General features: G+C 44.8%; 2 pseudogenes across 1 annotated transcript; both read left to right on the forward strand.

Moving 5' to 3' along the window:
• The first annotated feature begins 416 nt into the window (after window positions 1–416).
• On the forward strand, window positions 417–11,305 carry LOC146347580 (protocadherin gamma-B5 pseudogene; annotated as a pseudogene). The gene is made up of 2 exons (XR_014790445.1): window positions 417–2,816; window positions 10,970–11,305. The product of XR_014790445.1 is annotated as a protocadherin gamma-B5 pseudogene (transcript).
• On the forward strand, window positions 11,257–14,989 carry LOC146347581 (protocadherin gamma-B6 pseudogene; annotated as a pseudogene).
• The last annotated feature ends 5,485 nt before the right edge of the window (window positions 14,990–20,474 follow it).

A 20,474-nucleotide genomic window follows, 5' to 3' on the forward strand; every position in this document is an offset into this window, starting at 1 on the left:
AAATAATTTACGAAACCACAGGACATTTTGTATACTGTGTCTCAGAATGATGATATGTAAGGATGAGAAAAAACAGAAATCCCTTCCATATCATTTGATTAAAAGAGAAGACAGCTCTTGCAGTTCTCCATCTGAGACTCAGAGTGCCGCTGTTGGACAACATAGTTCTCACAGACGGGCTGGGAGCCTGGGAGTCCACTGACGGATGCTTCCTGCCGTGTGATTGCTCAGCCACGGACAGCATATCTCAGAAAGAGCAGAACACAGGGACATGCAAACACTTTTGCTGAGAAAAGAAAACCACTGCAACATTCAGGAATTTGGCAGAAACCAGTGACATTGTTTATACTCTCTAATGGAGCATTTCTGCATCTTTATGGGAATTTGAATCTCCCCAGCTTTTCTCAGCAAGTGGAATGGACAGCAGGATTGAAGATACTCCTGCAAGGAGGCAAGTACTTCTCTTATTATTGTCTTTGTTCTGCCAAACTGCCTCAGAGCACATTCGGTATTCAATCCCTGAGGAAATGAAAAAGGGTTCCCTTGTGGGAAACCTTGCCAAAGATTTGAGGCTAGATCCTGGAGAAATAGCTAATCACAATCTGCATATCCTTTCTCTAGGTAAAAACCAACATTTCACTGTAAGTGCAGAAAATGGGAATCTATATGTCAATGACAGGATTGACAGGGAGGTTTTATGTGGGGAAACTGCATTCTGCCCCATCAGTTTTGAAGTGGTGGCTGACAGTCCTATGAATATTTTTCATATAACTGTAGAGATCCAAGACATTAATGATAACACACCACATTTCATAAAAGATTATATCAAGTTAGAGATAAGTGAATCTTCTTTACCAGGAACCACGTTTCTCCTTGGACAAGCGGAAGATCCTGATATCGGGGTGAACTCTCTCCAGGATTACCACCTTAGCATAAATCAGTATTTTATTCTGGAAGTTAGACAGAGAGAAGATGGAAATAAATATCCCAGACTAGTACTGAACAAACAGCTGGATCGCGAAAGTGAAAACAGTTTCCATTTAATCCTTATGGCTCTGGATGGGGGGGAGCCTGCCAAAACTGGGACCGCCAAAATATGGATTAGTGTCATTGATGCCAACGACAACTCACCTCTCTTTGCTCAAGACACATACGTAGTAAACCTCAGAGAGAACACACCACATGGATTTTCAGTAATACAGGTGAAAGCCACAGATAGGGATGAGGGCTCAAATGGCCACATCAACTATAATTTTAGCAACATCCCTGAAAGTGCTGGTCAGAAATTCTACTTGGATCCACAAGATGGGACAATTACAGTTAAGGAAGACCTGGACTTTGAGGAAACGGGGAGATATGTGATGGCAGTAGAAGCAAGAGATGGAGGTGGATTAGTGGCTCACTGTAATGTTGAAATAAAGATAATGGATGAGAATGACAACGCCCCAGAAGTTATTCTTGCTTCTTTATCCAGCCCTGTACCTGAAGATTCTGCAGTAGGAACTCTGGTAGCCCTTATCAGCGTAAGCGATCGAGATTCTGGGGATAATGGGAGAGTTACTTGCCATGTAAAAGATGTTTTGCCATTCAAAATAGTATCAGCATCCAGTAACTTCTATAAGCTTCTTACGGATGGTCCCTTGGACAGAGAAAGCACTCCAGAATACAATATCACCATCACAGCCACAGACAACGGCACACCGCCTCTTTACACAGACAGAACCATCTCAGTGCAGATTTCCGATATTAATGATAACTCCCCTGCCTTCGAGAAACCCTCTTACACTGCCTACGTGCCAGAGAACAATCCTTCAGGCTCCTCCATTTTCAGTGTCAAAGCCTCAGACCCAGATCTGGGCCGCAATGCTCAAATCACTTACTCCATCCTCAGCAGCCACACTGAGGAGCTCCCTCTCTCGTCTTACCTCTCCATCAACTCTGAAACTGGGACGATCTATGCTCAGCGCTCCTTTGACTATGAACAATGCAGGGAGCTTCAACTGGTGGTGAGGGCACAAGATGGCGGCTCCCCACCCCTTAGCAGTGATGCCACGGTGGCAGTGTTTATCCTGGACCAGAATGACAAAAGCCCTCAAATTCTCTACCCGTCCCAAGGGGTGGAGGGATCAGCCATGTTTGAGATGGTGCCGCGCTCGGCAGAGGAGGGTTACCTGGTGACGAAGGTGGTGGCGGTGGATGCTGACTCCGGGCACAACGCTTGGCTCTCCTACCATCTGCTGCAGGCCACTGAGCCAGGGCTCTTCACCATCGGGCCCCATAACGGTGAGATCAGGACATCGCGGATGTTTTTGGAAAGGGATGCTGTGAAGCAGAAGCTAGTGATCTTAGTAAGGGATAATGGGCAGCCAGCACTGTCTGCTACTGTGAGTCTCAACCTGGTCTTTGCCGAAAACTTCCAAGAGGCACTTCCGGAAATCAACAACCAATCCAGCGGCTCAGAGAATCAGTCTGATCTCCAGTTCTACTTGGTTCTGGCCTTAGCTTTGATTTCGTTCTTATTCCTCTTGACAGTGACTCTGGTCATTATGATGAAGCTTCGACGATCGGGGAATCCCAAATTCCTGCAGTGCTTTGGTCCTGTCCCCCATCCAAACAATGCTGTCATATTCCCACCAATCTATGAGGAAGGGACATTGCCTTATTCCTATCAGCTCTGCTTGTCATCTGAGTCCAGGATGCATGAATTTACCTTTCCAGCACCCAGTGTTCAAATTGGTTGTGACAATAAGTCTGATGTGTTTCTGGCAGCCAATGGAGGCAATATCCTAAATTCTGAGATGGATAAAGCTAATATGGTGAGTTTTCTTTCAATCGGTACCTAATTTACAATCTATGCATCTCTTTATTGGGATTGAGGATTTAAATATATATACTGTAATAAATGGCTGAGTCTATAATCTAGACAATTAATATATTTCCTCTGCTTCTCTCACATTACCACGTTCAGTGCAAGTGTAGACAGGTGGGCAGGATCTCACCCACATTCCCTGATCTTGACCTCTACATGCAAATCTGAATGTCTGCATAGAATGTAGATACATAGAAGTGCCTGCTGCAAATGGCAGGTTCCCCAGGTATGTGTACTACTGAGTACATGTGCAACCACTTGGATGTGTGCACACTCTGATCACACCTTCAGCTGAACTTGTTGAAGTAGGTGTGATTCTGATCCATCACCACCCTGCCCTCTGCTCCCCACAGTGCTAATATCTTAAGTATATCCAGGCTATCTTTTTTTATGGATCTGCATGGCAGCAGGGGTGGGGGTGGGGAGTATTACCTTACTGGCAGATCCCTTGCAATAAGGCACTTGTATATGCCCCAAAAGAATTATGATCGGCTCTCACCAATCAAGTTAAACCTCCTGACTCACCCTAGTCAGTCCCGCTGCTTGGGGAGTTTCTAGGCCCTTTTGCCAAGGACTCCTCACTTTGGCCCAGCCATAGGGGAGTGGGGAAGCACTTTGGATGTATTTACCAAAAACCCAGAAGGCACAGAACTTAGTGAAACCTTGTGAAATATCCTAAGAACCCAAGGGGTAGCTTAGCAACTGTGCAGGGAGGAGGGAGAGATCTTACTATGGAACTTAGACCTCCAGACTTGTGATGTTTTGCTCTGTTTTAAAACAGTGAAAATGAGGGGGGGGGCTAGTTTAATTTCAGCAACATGTACAATGCTAGAATGAGGACTAAAAATAAAGGGCGCAATCCTATGGCTGCTAGTCAGCAGCTTAGACGGCCACTGGATAGGTTGGTTCCCGGGAACCAACCTCGGAGCCCGCACTCCGAGGTCGGTTCCCTGAGAACCAACCTTTACTCCCTCCCGTGCTGCCTTGCAGGCAGCACAGAACAGCCCCGCACTCAGAAGAGGAGCGCAGAGTGGGGAAAACGGGGCGTCCGTGGGGGCGTGCCGAGGCTGGGAACTCGGAAATGCCGGTATGACACATCCAACGTGTCTTCCGGCCACCGCTTCCCCCGCTCCGACTTCCTGTGTCTAGATAGCCGAAATCAGCTGTCTAGCCACAAATGCAGGGCGGCTGAAGCACGGAGGGCATGATCCCCCCCGCGCTTCTCCTGCCCTGCATTGGATAGGCACTCGTTCCCGGGGTCGGAGGAGGATCCTATCCCGGTAGGATCGCTCCCTAAGCAAAGTAGCAAAGCCGTTGTTAAGGAGAAATTATTCACCAAAAGGAGAACGTGAATTAATATCATGCATTTCAAACATCCAAGGTGCTTCACAAACATGTCCATAGTAACTCAGTAAGTATCCCTCCTTATCCAGACGAATGTGTCCCCACAGTAGTTCACCATATAATTTTTTTGTCTCGAGAACTGAAGGATAATGCTAGTGGATTTCTGGCTGAAGTGATATTTGAACTGGGATTTCCCTGGTTCGCAGCTCACGCCTTAGCCATGACATGGATGACTGTATCATGTTTGCCACAGAGACCAGGGCTTGATCTACATGGCAACAGAATGTGAAGTACTTTCATGTTTAATGTGGATTTTCATGAAATCAGCTTTGGTCCATCAGAGACACATGTAGCCAGAAAAGCAGATTATACAGTACCTTAAAACGTGCTTTCACAAGTCACACTGCATATCATTCCTCCTTACTTTGAGGATTCATTAAACACAGAGTTGTTACTTATTCCTTGCCCCTGTCCATGCTTCCCTGATCAGGGAAGTTTTTGTTATTTATTCGTTCAGTCGCTTCCGACTCTTCGTGACTTCATGGACCAGCCCACGCCAGAGCTTCCTGTCGGCCGTCGCCACCCCCAGCTCCCCCAAGGTCGAGTCCGTCACCTCCAGAATATCATCCATCCATCTTGCCCTTGGTCGGCCCCTCTTCCTTTTGCCTTCCACTTTCCCTAGCATCTTCTCCAGGGTATCCTGTCTTCCCATTATGTGGCCAAAGAACTTCAGTTTTGCCTTTAATCATTCCCTCAAGTGAGCAGTCTGGCTTTATTTCCTGGAGTATGGACTGGTTTGATCTTCTTGCAGGCCAAGGCACTCTCAGAATTTTCCTCCAGCACCACAGTTCAAAAGCATCTATCTTCCTTCACTCAGCCTTCCTTATGGTCCAGCTCTCGCAGAACTGAATTACGCCCCCGTACTTTAACCCCACACCTCTCCCCTCTCATCCACCATTGGGATATTTTGAAAGATGAAAAATTAAAACTGCACTTTTATGAATGGAGAGAACAGGTTGCATTCTATGAATGAGTCAAGCCCCTATCATGATACATTGGAATTGCGCGAGACTGCACCGAGAAAGATGCCACAGAGGCGGTGGGGAGGGCAGGTGGCAGCAGAACAGCAGGCCCTTATGGTGCTCCTTCACCAACCCTTTGGCTTGCTTTCTTGCCTGTGCTCCTTACATCTGAGTAGACATAGCAGGCTGTTCTCCCAACCCCTCTCTCCCGACCAGGCACAGACATGCCCCAGGCATGTCCAGCATGCAGGTTTTAATTTGGGTGAATGGGGCACTCTGCAGCTGAAGCATGCAGGAGCCACATTTAAGGTAAAATGTGTGCTAAAACAACTTTCAGTAAATCTGCATTTTAGAGGGGGAAGCAGCGGGGTGGCCACAACGTCATGGGTCCCAAATGACCCTGAAGTGCTTCCCCTGTGCAGTAAATCACACATGTAGATTGGCTCCAGAGCAATTTACCAACTACAGAAAGAAAACCATAATACAAACAAAGACATGTAAAAGTAAAGTAGAATTGGCATATAAAATCAAAGTAATATATCTCAAGTCTGTATAGATACTGTAATACTACAGAACAAATCAGGTCATTTAAATAAGCTTAAAGATCACAAAATATATTAATACATAAACATTAGTTATATAAACATCTTGACTATGAGTAATGAAAACTAAAACACATCAATCAGTCAGATCAATATAATTATACCTTTTTCTAACCACTGTCTTCTTTTGTGGCTGATACCAGTTTGTGTCTTATATTTTCTGCAGCTGGTGCAAATGTACCACCATTCTTGCATTGTTGTGGCTCTGCCCCCACTCCCGATGTCACATGGCCTCTCTTAGCCCTGCCCCCACCATCCAGGGGGTAGCTTGGCACTCTTGGTACTTGCTTATTAGCCAAAGTGTAAATGTGGCTACTAACTTTGGAATATCAAGCATTTTATTCCCCAGGAAGTAAGACCTAATTTGCACATCAAATTTGGCAAAATAGCAAATCGTGAGGCAAATCCCAAATTCATAATTTCCACAACATAATAGGGTGGAATTGAGGGTGACAGTGCTACCATACCTAATGAGTTGCATGCCAGCCATTGACAGAAAGTGTTTGTCATTTTGTTTTAGAAGTTATCTGTTTTTGACCATGAATGGGGAAGGTAAGGGAAATGCTAAAATATATATGTGAGTGTGGATTTTAATCTCAACTGATAATTAAGAGCTTTCAGAGGATGCTGTTGCTTTATCTTCAGGAGCGTATAAATAGGTCCCTAAATCTTACTATTTCTGAAAAGAAAGGAATATTGGGTGAAATCCAGTGTTTCATGAGTAGGAGGCAAGGTTGCTCTCTCTCTCTCTCTCTCTCTCTCTCTCTCTCTCTCTCTCCCTGCCCCTGGAGCATCTGGACCCACATAAAAGCCTCTCCAAAAAATTGGGGGGACCTAGCAAACACTGTGGGTTGTGCAGTGGGAGGGGGGAATCCCCCAAATCAGTTACATTGCACAAGCAGTGCAAGATTCCTCCACCCAATTTTGGATGATTCCCTCCTACTGCAGCCCCATAAGACACAACCCTCAGTGTTTTGTAGGTCCCCACAACATCCTGGAGAAGCTTGGGGGGGTGCAAGGGGCTGCAGAACTGAGGGGGAGAAGGGAAAGATCTGCTGTGTGAGCTGCCTTCCACTTGCACAGAGTTGGATTTCACCCATATTCTTGCCTGCTGCAGAGATCCTGAGACATGGTGAAGGATGAGCTCCCTGCTCCCCACTCCCTATCTTACTGTTTTAAAAATTGCTCATATTTTTCCATGGATAAAGATCTCTAAAATAAACCTAAGGAAATAAGGAAAAAAGTCTTGCGAAGGAAGCAATATAACTGAGAAAATGCAGCTCTCTAATTTTTTTTCCATTTCAAGGACCTAAAGCAGCATGAAAAGCAATTGCTTTGCACTTTGGGGCCAGCAACCAGGATGTCTGCATCTTTGCCGGAAACCTTCTGAGAATGGTAAAGGCATTGACAATCTAGTTCAGTTTTCCCCAACCAGGTACTCTCCAGATACATTGGAATACAACTCCCAGCATCTTGCTGGGGGATGCTGGGAGTTGTCACATCTGGAGAGCATCAGATTGGGGTAGACTGCTCTAGTCAGTGTGGTAAAGGCTTGCCTTTTCTAACTTCATAAGTGCAGGACACTTTCTGTTGCCTCCCCCTTTGTTGCATTTTAGACTTTAAATTCTTCAGGGCAGCAAATTGTCTTACTGTTTGTTATTCTGTAAAGCACCCTGCACATTCATGGAACCAGCATAACAACAACAACAGGAGAAGGAGAAAAAGGAGAGCTATTGAATTAAGAAAGGCGTTGGGTGTAAGACCTGGTGACCACTTGACTGCATGTTAACAATTGTGGGTTAGAAAATACAAAAAGGGGTTGGAGCTATTAGAGGTGTGCAAATGTTGTAACAGACTCTGTGGAAGAGGTGTATGTTCAAGTCTTGGTTGATTTCATTAATGAAAACATTATTTTGTAGCTAACTGTGTTTAGGAATGTTATCATCCGCCATGTGACTTCACTTGCTTTTTTCATCCTATAGCACCTCAGGAAGTGCTATAGACAAAACTAGGTGGTGAGAAGTCCCATCTTACCAACACAAAATAAAGCATGCTTATGCCTATTGAGATCAACTTAAGCACACTTAATTCTGTGCTGGATAGTAGCCAATAAGTTTGTTTTGGGTTGATTCAGTGGATAGGTTTTACTCCCGGTCAGCAACTGATTTCTGTCATTCCAAAATAAAAATGTTTTCCCAGGCCAAATTAGTTCAGGAACCTGGGAGTGTTTGCCTTTCCTTGCAGCGTGTACCTTCTTTCTCTTTCTGGAGTCTTCTGAAGCTATATGCTCATCCTTTTCACAATCCACCTTAGTGCTACTTAGGTTGCATGGTTATACGGATTTGGAAGCCTAGTTCATCTTAGTCACTTCCAACTCAATTGTTCAATAATTCTGTATTGTTTAACCAGTTGAAAATATTTTGTTTGTGCTAGTTTGGGGTCACATATTGTCATTGTGTGCATATTTCCCATTGCTTATGGCTAACAATGAATAACCTTTTAAACCTGCTGCAATACATTTTTAAAACACTTCAGTGTTTCAGAACCCCGTTCGTTATTCACCAAAAATAATAATTTGACAACCAGTTTAAGCAGGAGGTTAGAAAATTTGATTTATGGCAACATCTACATGACCATTTTGTGTTCTTGATGCACCCTTCCTTTACCAGAACTAGGGATGTCAGAGAAATCCTCAACAGCTTCAAATGAGTTCAGATTTTTATGAATCTGACCTGTTGATTCCACAGCAAACCAGCTTTTTCTGAGTCGTGTGGATTCCATGGATATGTGGACTGATTTTTTACTGGGCGGGGGGCATATGTGCAAATGCACACTTGAACAAATGGAACGAAATTCTCATACATCGCTAAAAAAAAAAAATCTGATTCTGTCAATGAGCAGACAGCAGAATGAAAGACACCTGACAATCCACAAAACACAGACAGAATAGATTTAACAAAATCCGTACATCCCTAACCAGAACATGAAGGGAAGCAGTGATGCATGAATTTCAGTCTATTTCTAGGAAATGTATCCTGTACCTCAAGCACATTTCTGTAGTTAAAATTTATTGCTTCTTCCATCTTCAGTAACTGTAGTGAAGAAATGGTGAATGTTCTTCTTTCTGAGATCCTTCTGGCAATATATCTCCCACCCCTTCTCCCTCTCACCCTGCAGCCAACAGCATCTGCCAGTGAGTGAGTGAGTGCACTCCTCCTCTGGATGCATCCATTTACTCAGATCTGCACAATGTCCATTCATGTTAAACCCACACATGGAGCTATTTCCTCATGGAGCAGGGGTAGCTCTACATTCAAGTTGCTTCATACAGTGCTTTATTGCCCATTGCACTCCTGCAATACCCATCACTATGACAAAAACAAGTAAGTCCACTTTGGTGCAATGGGACTTGCTCCCTGGAAAGTGTGCTTAGATTTGTAGCATTGTACCAGCCACTGGCATTAATGAAATGGGCTCCTCAGTTACTCTTAAATGATGGTTAATTTTTTTCATTACTGCAATTGCATTGCTTTCATTACAGCAACAGGAATTGTATTTTTAAATGGTTGCACGTGGGCTTTTAAAAAGCAATAGGCAGAGCAGGAGCTCAGTCAAGTCACTGCCTCCATGGGCCACAGGAGCTCTTGTTCCTCTTGGAGTTTAAAGGGAAGGAGAGCAAATGCTGTTTAAAAGTAAGGCAGAAAGTGCCTCATTGGCAGTGCAACCAGGAACTGGCAGGGCATCACCAGCCGCATCAGAAACCCCATCACAGGCCCTTCCCCTGCTAGGTGCTTCTGTAGCACTTTGCCAGTTCACACTGGACAAACCGGTGCTGCTATTACATTGCGACTCAGAAAAATCACCAGGCAAGGGGACAACATGGAAAACGCTGCAGCAATGTCATCTGGATTGCCCATACTAACTGGGTGAACAAAGGATCTCCATGCTGAAGAAAACAGCCAATGAGGAAGCAGCCTGGTTTGTGCCCAGAAAAGCAATGCACCATCAAGCAACATTCTTATGGGGATGGCAAATTTGCATCTGGACTGTACCAGTTCAGACCACACGTGAAGCATCACACATCTTCGAACGCTGCTCCATACCTCCACATAGAAATCTAGATGTCAGGAAGTGTCCCATAGTGAGACTTATTCTCAGGGATGGGGTGAGGAGGGGGGGAAGTTTGAAATAAAAACTCCTTGATTAGGGAGGAGCAATTCAAGTTGGGCAAGGCAATGCAACTTGGAGCTTGAACGTTGCCTGTGTCGTGCCCTCTGCCTCCTGGTACCCTCCTCCCATTTTCCCAAGCAAAACCAAACCCTAATCTTGGGAAAGTGGAGTGAGATTTTTTGAGATTATAATTGCAGATACAGTGAAACTCTTTGGATTCAAAGTAGAAATCGTAGCTATAATCATACATAAAAATAAAAATACCCCATGTTCCTGTCAGGGCAACTTAATATGCAATCATTGGATAGCAATGCTAGGATTCTGATTTCCGCTGTATGCAGCTCAGGATTCTGTTTGGGTACCAATTCTTTCCAGGCACAACAGTACCAATAACTGTACCAATACAACAGTACCAATAACAGAATCATTACTCTAGTCCACAAAAGCTTATGCCCTAATAGATGTTTTAGGGCTTACAGTGCCATAAGACTTCTAGGGTGCTTCCACATGATCCTTTTATTGTACAGTTGCGTTGCCTCATTCACAGAATCTTATGTGAGGGTGAGGGTAGCCCAGACAACATCAACTTCCATTTGTAATCCACGTTGTGAGTTGCTTCTATTCTGTCTTTCCCTCTTTAACAGATTGTTCTGTGGCCAGGAAAAAAGATTAAAGAAATAGTGTAAAATCACAGGAAGATTACAAATGGAAAATGATGTTGTCTCGAGCCGTGAAAATTCTATGAATGAGAAAGGGCGATCGCACAATAAAAACAGCATCTGGAAGCACCCTTATACTAGTTACTATGTTAAAATTCCTTGGCATGAATAAAAGTATCTTGAAAGATATACAGTAGTAATTACACACACAGGCACGCGCGCACACACACAAACCAAGCCAAGAGTTAACTCTTCAGGGAATAGATATTCTTCACTGTGTTTCTTCCTCACACACCAAAATAGGATCACTTCCAAGTTGTGTCTCTGCTTAAAGGCTTAAAGCTGAATGAGAAAGAATCCCTTGCAGTTCTCCGCCTGAGCCTCACAGCGTCGCTGTTGGCCAGAGTGGAAGCCGGAGGTCCATCCACTGATGAGGCTTCCCGCAGAAGGCTCGCTCCATCACTGCTCTGCGGATCGGGAGCAGCAAGCAGATCACAAAGACAGAGCAATCTGGGAGAGAGGGGGAAACACAGCTGCCACCGCCTGGAAAGATCGAGGAGGCAGGCAGCCTATTCATCCTTGCGGAGGTTCCCTGCGCCCTGCGGGGAGTTGAACGGACCTGGAAACGGAGGCAGCTAATCTTCATAGATCCAGATGGACCGAAGGGAGGAAGAGGATGGCAGGGCGCTCGCAAGGCAAGTGCTGCTTCTCTTGCTGCTGTCGCCGTGCTCCTGCTGGGCTGCCTCCGAGCAGATTCGCTATTCCGTCCCCGAGGAGATGGCAAAGGGGTCCGTTGTGGGGAACCTCGCCAAGGACCTGGGGCTGGGTGCCAGAGAGCTCGCAAGGCGTAACCTGCATGCTGTCTCTGCAGCGAAAATGCAGTATTTCCGTATAAATGCAGAGAACGGAAACCTCTATGTGAGTGACAGGATTGACAGGGAGGAGATATGTGACACAACTGCACTGTGCTTTGTTACTTTAGAAGTGGTGGTTGAAAACCCCCTTGATATTTTCCATTTAACTGTAGCAATCCAGGACATTAATGACAATGCACCACAGTTCTTCAGTGGCATGATCCAGCTGGAGATCATTGAATCTACTTTACCAGGCACCCGATTTCTCCTTGGGAAAGCAGAAGATCCTGACATTGGGATGAATTCTCTCCAGGATTACCAGCTTAGCGCCAATCAGTACTTCACCTTGCATGTTAAAGAGAGTCAGGGTAGAAATAAATTTGCAGATTTAGTGCTGCAGAAACCACTAGATCGAGAAAGTGAACAGACACTTCACTTGATCCTTACTGCCCTGGATGGTGGTGAACCTAGAAAAACGGGGACTGCCCAGATATGGATTAATGTTGCTGATGCCAATGACAACCCACCCATCTTCACGCAAGAGGTGTACAAGGTCAGTTTGGGGGAAAATGTTCCTGTTGGGTCTCTTGTGCTCCAGATTGTAGCCTCGGATAATGATGAAGGTATGAATGCCGAAATCAGGTATCACTTCAGCAACATGCCAGCAAATGCCCAAAAGAAATTCAGTGTGGATCTAGCTAATGGTACAATCACTCTTTTGGAGTCAGTGGATTTTGAAGAAGCCAAAGAATATACTATGACAGTTGCAGCAAAAGATGGAGGTGGATTAGTAACACATTGCAAAGTTGAAATAACTATTCTCGATGAGAATGACAATGCCCCAGAAGTGATATTATCCTCCATTTTTAGCCCAGTTCTTGAAGATGCTCCCTCAGGAACAGTGATTGCTCTCATCAATGTAAATGACAAAGATACTGGTGACAACGGAAAGGTTACTTGCTATTTACAACATGATTTGCCCTTCAAGATTCTTCCCACATCTAACAATTACTACAAGCTCCTGTCTGACAGTCCACTAGACAGAGAAAGAACTCCTGAGTATAATATTACAGTCACAGCCATTGACAGGGGAACCCCACCTCTTTCCACACACAAAACCATCTCCCTACAGATCTCTGATGTCAATGACAATGCCCCTGCTTTTGAGAGGCCTTCCTACAGCATCTATGTGCCAGAAAACAATCCTTCCGGTGCCTCCGTTTTCAGCATTAAAGCCTCTGACCCAGATGTGGACCAAAACGCACGGATCACGTACTCCATCCTCAGCAGCAACATTGAGGAGCTCCCCATCTCCTCATATATCTCCATTAATTCTGGGACTGGCACAATCTACGCCCAGCGGTCCTTCGACTATGAACAATTCAGGGAGTTCCAGCTGCAAGTGAAGGCCCAAGATGGTGGTTCTCCCCCTCTCAGCAGCAATGTCACCGTGAACGTGTTTATTCTGGATTGGAATGATAACAGCCCTCGTATCCTGTCCCCTTCGCAAGAAGCCGAAGGTTCCGCCTTGTTTGAGATGGTGCCTCGTTCAGCTGAGGCAGACTATCTTGTAACAAAGGTGGTGGCTGTGGACGCTGATTCCGGACACAACGCCTGGCTGTCCTACCATCTGATTCAAGCCACTGAGCCAGCGCTCTTCACTGTTGGCTCTCACACTGGTGAGATCAGGACAGTGAGGGCCTTTGTGGAGAGGGATGCGGTGAAGCAGAGGCTAGTGGTCGTGGTGAAGGATAACGGGCAGCCGCCTCTCTCGGCCACCATTACTCTGAACCTGGTGTTTGCTGAGAATTTCCAGGAGGCCCTTCCGGAGATGAAAACCCAGTCCATCAGCTCCAACTATCGGCCTGATCTACAGTTCTATTTGGTGCTGGCCTTGGCTGCGATGTCGTCCTTATTCCTCTTGACAGTCATTCTGGCCATTACGACGAAGCTCCGGCGGTCAGGGAATCCCAAGTTCCTGCAGTGCTTTGGTCCCGTTCCCCATTCCAAGGCCGGTGCCATATTTCCCCCTAATTTTGAAGATGGGACTTTGCCGTATTCCTACCAGCTCTGTCTGTCTTCAGAATCCAGGAAAAATGAGTTTTCCTTCCTGACTCCCAATACTCAGATTGCAGACAGTATCCTTTGCAGTGAGAAATCTGATATGCCTTTCACAGACAATGCAGTAAACAATTTAAATTCTCAGATGGAGAATGTTGACACGGTAAGCTTTCCTTTCAGGGATTATTTGCATTACTTGTATTGTGCACTTCATTGTATTTTACCACCAGTGAAATCAAAATAGCTTTAATAGCGTAATTGTGGTTTATTCTAGCTAGTAATGGTGTACAGCAGAGGACGGCAACCCCCAGATGTTTTGGACTAGAAATTCCATTACCCGTGCCCTTTGGCCATGCTGGCTTGGGATGATGGGAGTCATTCCCCAAAATATCTCTGGGTCACCAGGTCGCCCATTGCTGTTTTCCAGGGAAATGGAGGTTGTATTTTATACTGCCTTTATTTTATACTGAGGCCAGGACTCTGAGGGCTTTTTTTAAACATGTAGGTCTGTGGTAGCAGACCAGAATAATCCAGTTCAATTATTCTTGCAACTGTAGTGAAGCTACGTTACTTTGTATTAAAGAAAATAAGGTGTGTGAGAGAATTCTAATTTCATTATGTTTTAGGTCTATCAATGAGATGCAGTCCTTTGGACTGTAATATTTGACTACCGATGTTTGTTTCACTCTCTTTGGAAGTATCATTCATACTCCAATCCTATGCACACTTATTTAATAGTAAGACCCATTGCACTCAAGTGTTTACTTCCAAGTAAACATGCCCTGGATTGTGCCGCATACTTAGATGTCAAAATATTTGTTGGAACGAAAGGGCTTCCCCAAATATATGAGTGTTGCTTTCTACATTACGTTTTCTTCTACTACATGGATAGATTTAGCAGTTATACTGAGTAAAGGATCAATTATCTATCTAAGCCTGTGTTATCAAGCCTATCTAGGAGGGCCTGTCTGAGAGCTTGACCTGTTCTTCTTCCTGAGCGCTTTTAAATGAAAGTGCCATTCATGGAACCAGGTAATTTGCACATTCAATGTAAAGGCTCTACCACTGAGCAGACACTGAGTTGAATGATGCCACCATCTTATACAGCCAAATTTTTGTTATAGCCAATATAGTAATATGCTGGTATGTCATGGTTAAAGAATTTGAGGGAATGGTTTAGCTTCTTGTACGTCTATACAATTATTCAGAGCAGTAGTGTCAAAAACGAAGATAGCTGTAATGATAGCTATAGCTAGCCTCCAATAGCAGTTTGCACCTTAAGAAGAAGAAGCTGGTATGTCTTAGATACTATTTAGAAATTAAGAAAAGTATACAGCTATTCTAGTATATAGATATTCTTTTTTCCCCCCAGAATATTCAGGATGTTGATCCTCCACATACTATATGATTTTATGAACATGTAGATTGACATAGTAGCAGTGTATGGTATCTTGACAAGTATTGTTTTAATATCCCCCTACATTATCTAGCACGCCACTGTTTAGCTTTCTGACCATTGTTTATTCACCTAACAAACTTGCACTGGTCAGTAAAGGGAACACTGCAAATGAAATCCAATTCTAATTGATTTAATCCTCAACTTTTTTTTTATGGTACCTCATAGGCAAGCTTTTTGTAAAGAGAATTAGAAGCAACTTTCAGCATCTATGAGATGCTCAGAATATGGACATTTTTGATGTTTTCAAGGACTCAGAGTCTTTAACATTGTGATTCCTTCACAGAAGAACAGCATATGGGTTTATCATTTGTTTGATTGACTGACTGACTGATTGATTACATGTAGTATCCATTTAAACAGAGTGAAAATTCTGAATACATCATCTGGGGATAATACTTTCTTCAAACTTGAACTTACAGGCTTCATCATGAAAGGTTTTTAGGCCAATATTCATCACTGTAGCAATCTCCTTAGCTAGGACTGCATCACTGAATCATCTTGGGGCCTATTTCCATGAGTGATTTCCTCCAAACTGGCTGCATGTGGAGGTCGTTAGGGATACATGACGTTGTGGCCATCCAGCAGCCACCTCGGAGCTTATCAGGGAAAAACCGGATTTCCAGAGGCTGTTTAAAGTTGGAGTCTTTTCCTTAAGTCAGGTTCTCCCCGGTATAGTTGCTGTGTGCCCCAGCCCCTGCATTGACGTTGGATATTGCACAATTTAGAAGCAAACTAAAGAAATTAGGGAAGATCCACAAATCAGTTAGATATGAGCTCAGTAACATTCCTAATGAACATGCAGTGGAGGTGAAGAATAGATTTAAGGGACTAGATTTAGTAGATAGGGTCCCGGAAGAACTCTGGACAGAAGTTCACAACATTGTTCAGGAGGCAGCAACAAAAAACGTCCCAAAGAAAAAGAAAAGCAAGAAGGCAAGATGGCTGTCAGCTGAGACACTGGAAGCAGCCCAAGAAAAGGAAAGCAAAAGGCAACAGTGATAGGGGGAGATATGCCCAATTAAATGCAAAATTCCAGAGGTCAGAAGAGATAAGGAATTATTTTTAAATGAGCAATGCACGGCAGTGGAAGAAGATAATAGAATAGGAAGGACAAGATCCCTCTTCCAGAAAATCAGAAACATCGGAGGTAAATACCAGGCAAAAACAGGTATGATCAAAAACAAAGATGGCAAGGACCTAACAGAAGCAGAAGAGATCAAGAAAAGGTGGCAAGAATATATAGAAGATCTGTATAGGAAGGATAATAATATCAGGGATCGGTTTGATGGTGTGGTCAGTGAGTTAAAGCCAGACATCCTGAAGAGTGAGGTTGAATGGGCCTTAAGAAGCATTGCTAATAACAAGGCAGCATGAGACGATGGTATCCCAGCTGAACTGTTTAAAATCTTGCAAGATGCTGTCAAGGTGATGCATGCCATATGCCAGCAAGTTTGGAAAACACAAGAATGGCCACCAGATTGGAAAAAATCAACTTATATCCCCATACCAAAAAAGGGAAACACTAAAGAATGTTCAAACTATTGAACAGTGGCACTTATTTCACATGCCAGTAAGGTAATGCTCAAGATCTTGCAAGGTAGACTCCAGCAATTCATGGAACGAGAATTGCCAGATGTACAAGCTGGGTTTAGAAAAGGCAGAGGAACTCGAGACCAAATTGCCAATATCCGCTGGATAATGGAGAAATCCAGGGAGTTTCAGAAAAGCATCTATTTCTGTTTTATTGACTATTCTAAAGTCTTTGACTGTGTGGATCATCACAAATTGTGGCAAGTTCTTGGTGGGATGGGGATACCAAGCCATCTTGTCTGCCTCCTGAGGAATCTATAACAACCAAGTAGCAACGGTAAGAACAGATCACGGAACAACGAGCTGGTTTAAGATTGGGAAAGGAGTACGGCAGGGTTGTATACTCTCACCCTACCTATTCAACCTGTATGCAGAACACATCATGCGACGTGCTGGGCTTGATGAAGCCAAGGCTGGAGTTAAAATCGCTGGAAGAAACATTAACAATCTCAGATATGCAGATGATACCACTTTGATGGCTGAAAGCGAGGAGGAGCTGAGGAACCTCATGACGAAAGTGAGAGAAGAAAGTGCAAAAGCTGGGTTGCAGTTAAACCTCAAAAAAAACAAGATTATGGCAACCAGCTTGATTGATAACTGGTAAACAGAGGGAGAAAACGTGGAGGCAGTGACAGACTTTGTCTTTCTAGGCACAAAGATTACTGCAGACGCTGACTGCAGCCAGGAAATCAGAAGACGTTTACTTCTTGGGAGGAGAGCAATGACAAATCTTGATAAAATAGTGAAGAGCAGAGACATCACACTGTCAACAAGGGTCCGCATAGTTAAAGTAATGGTATTCCCGTAGTAAGCTATGGCTGCAAGAGAGCTGGACCATAAGGAAGGCTGAGCGAAGGAAGATAGCTGCTTTTGAACTGTGGTGTTGGAGGAAAATTCTGAGAGTGCCTTGGACTGCAAGAAGATCAAACCAGTCCATACTCCAGGAAATAAAGCCAGACTGCTCACTTGAGGGAGTGATCTTAAAGGCAAAACTGAAGTACTTTGGCCACATAATGAGAAGACAGGATACCCTGGAGAAGATGCTAGGGAAAGTGGAAGGCAAAAGGAAGACAGGCCGACCAAGGGCAAGATGGATAGATGATATTCTGGAGGTGACGGACTCGACCTTCGGGGAGCTGGGAGTGGCAACGACTGACAGGAAGCTCTGGCGTGGGCTGGTCCATGAAGTCACAAAGAGTCGGAAGTGACTGAACGAATAAACAACAACAACAAATGCTAGCCCTGCCCAGGGGTGCGCCTTTCACCATGACCCCAGTCAAGGGGTGTTTCCTGTGTGTTTCCCACCCCTGCACAAACCTATTAGTGTCGCCTCAGAAGTAACTTCCATTGCACTGAATGAGGCTTGCATTCTGAATGCCCACATCAGTACTTACAGAGATCCCCCTCAATTGACATGGCACAGTTTAAAGCCCAATTCCATAAGTGCGGTAAAACATGATCTCGAGGCTCCAATTCTCCTTCGTTTGGTTTATTGCCTTAGGAAGAAACTATTTTGACCCTTCATTATAGAGATGCTGCGGGTTAAAATGGGGGCTGATTTCCCATCTCTGTGTTCTCCCCCCTTTCCCAGCGCAAGCATATGTGTGTCTACTCAGAAGTAACTCCCATTGTGCTCAATGAGGCTAGCTCCTGAAATGCAGGTGCATCTGGAATTTCAGGGGAAAGGAGAAAGGGGGGGAGTGGGGAAGCCTCTCTTATTGGTTGAGCAACCCCTACCAGTCAGATGATGTTCACTCCCACCCCCACCAGGAAGTATGTTCTGTGAAGCAATGTTCTGCTCGTGGAACCCTGGATGGACCAAAGTGCAACAAAGCTGATTCCTTTTTAAAAAATCTGGTACTCCTCCATTAGCTTCTCCTTCCATAGTCATGGAAACACGGCCTTGTTTCACTTGGTCACCCAAGTGAAATAAGTGAAGATAAGCACTTGCCAAGCATCAGAATTTCCCCAGTGATTCCCAAGCACTTGCTTGCCTACAGTAATAAGTGTCAACTAAAGTAGCCAGATGCATAGCATAGCCCATCAAATGGAGTGGGTGAGATGGAAGTGAGGAGAACATTGCTCCCACACCCAGAATAAAGAAGCAAAACACTTGTTGCTTGGTAAACTAGGACCACAACTTTATTATTTATTATATAAGGAGAGCTGCAGTGATTTAAGCACTGTGTGGAAACTCAATCCAAAACGGGACCTGGCCCTGAGTTGAAAGCATTATACAGATTGTATCCCCCCACCCCCAAATCTGGCTACACTTCTTTCACAGTTGAAGGAGGCTCCACCTGATTAACAACTCCCTGAGCCCAAGAGATCTGGGTGTTCAAACCAGGGAAGGCCCTAGTGGTGTTCCTTCCCCCGCCTCTGAGTCCCAAAGTCCGGAGGGAAGACCTACATAATTTCTGTTCACCCTGCTAGTACTTCCAGGTGCTCACCAATGACTGAAGCTGTAACTTAATTCCCTGCACATAGAATCATAGAATAGTAGGGTTGGGAGGGGCCTACAAGACCATCGAGTCCAACCCCCTGCTCAATGCAGGAATCCAAGTCAGAGCATCCCCGACAGATGGCTGTCCAGCCTCGCCTGGAACGCCTCCAGTGTGGGAGAGCCCACCACCTCCTGAGGTAATTGGTTCCATTGTCGTATTGCTCTTACAGTCAGGAAGCTTTTCCTGATGTTCAGCCGGAATCTGGCTTCCTGTAACTTGAGCCCGTGATTCCGTGTCCTGCATTCTGGGATGATCAAGAAGAGATCCTGGCCTTCTTCTCTGTGACAACCTTTCAAGTGCTTGAAGAGAGCTATCCTATCTCCCCTCAGTCTTCTCTTCTCCAGGCTAAACATGCCCAGTTCTTTCAGTCTCTCATCATAGGGCTTTGTTTCCAGTCCCCTGATCATCTTTGTTGCCCTCCTCTGAACCCCCTCCAGCTTGTCTGCATCCTTCTTAAAAGTGCGGTGCCCAGAACTGGACACAGTATCCCTGATGAGGCCTAACCAGTGCTGAGTAGAGGGGAACTAGTACTTCCTGGGATTTGGAAGCTATCCTTCTATTAATGCAGCCCAAAAGAGCATTTGCCTTTTTTGCAGCCACATCACATTGTTGGCTCATATTCAGCTTGTGATCGACAACAATTCCAAGATCCTTCTCACTTGTAGTGTGGTTGAGCCACGTATCCCCCATCTTGTAACTGTGCATTTGGTTTCTTTTTCCTAGGTGCAAAACTTGGCATTTATCCCTGTTAAATTTCATTCTGTTGTTTTCTGCCCAGCGCTCCAGTCTATTCAGATCACTTTGAATTTTGTTTCTGTCTTCCAGGGTACTAGCTATCTCGCCCAATTTTGTGTCATCTGCAGATTTGATCAGCATTCCCTCCACCTCCTCCTCCAAGCCATTAATAAAAATGTTGAAGAGCACTGGGCCCAGGACTGAGCCCTGCGGTACCCTGCTCGTTACCTCTCCCCAGTTTGAGAAGATCCCATTGATAAGCACTCTTTGAGTCCGATTCTGTAGCCAACTGTGGATCCACCGGATCGTTGTTTCATCTAGCCCACTTTGAGCTAGTTTGCTCATCAGGATATCATGGGGCACTTTGTAGAAAGCTTTGCTGAAGTGGAGGTATATAGACTTGCCTGTTGTGGCCAGGGTCCCTCTCCTATTTACCAGTTTCCCCTCATCACTAATTGGTAACCACCCCCACCACCCCCAAGCTCACAGTGTAGAGTGGTCAAAAAAACCCACCTCCCCTCATCAAGTTGGGTGAGAAGCAAAATATTTCCACTTGGCCCTTACATGACCAGCTAATCTTTCATGGTGACCTGGGGGGCGGGGGA

The sequence above is a fragment of the Heloderma suspectum genome, chromosome 4 (genome assembly GCF_057233095.1).
Source record: "Heloderma suspectum isolate Gila_16-S chromosome 4, 16-S_ref, whole genome shotgun sequence".
NCBI classification, from domain to species: Eukaryota; Metazoa; Chordata; class Lepidosauria; order Squamata; family Helodermatidae; genus Heloderma; species Heloderma suspectum.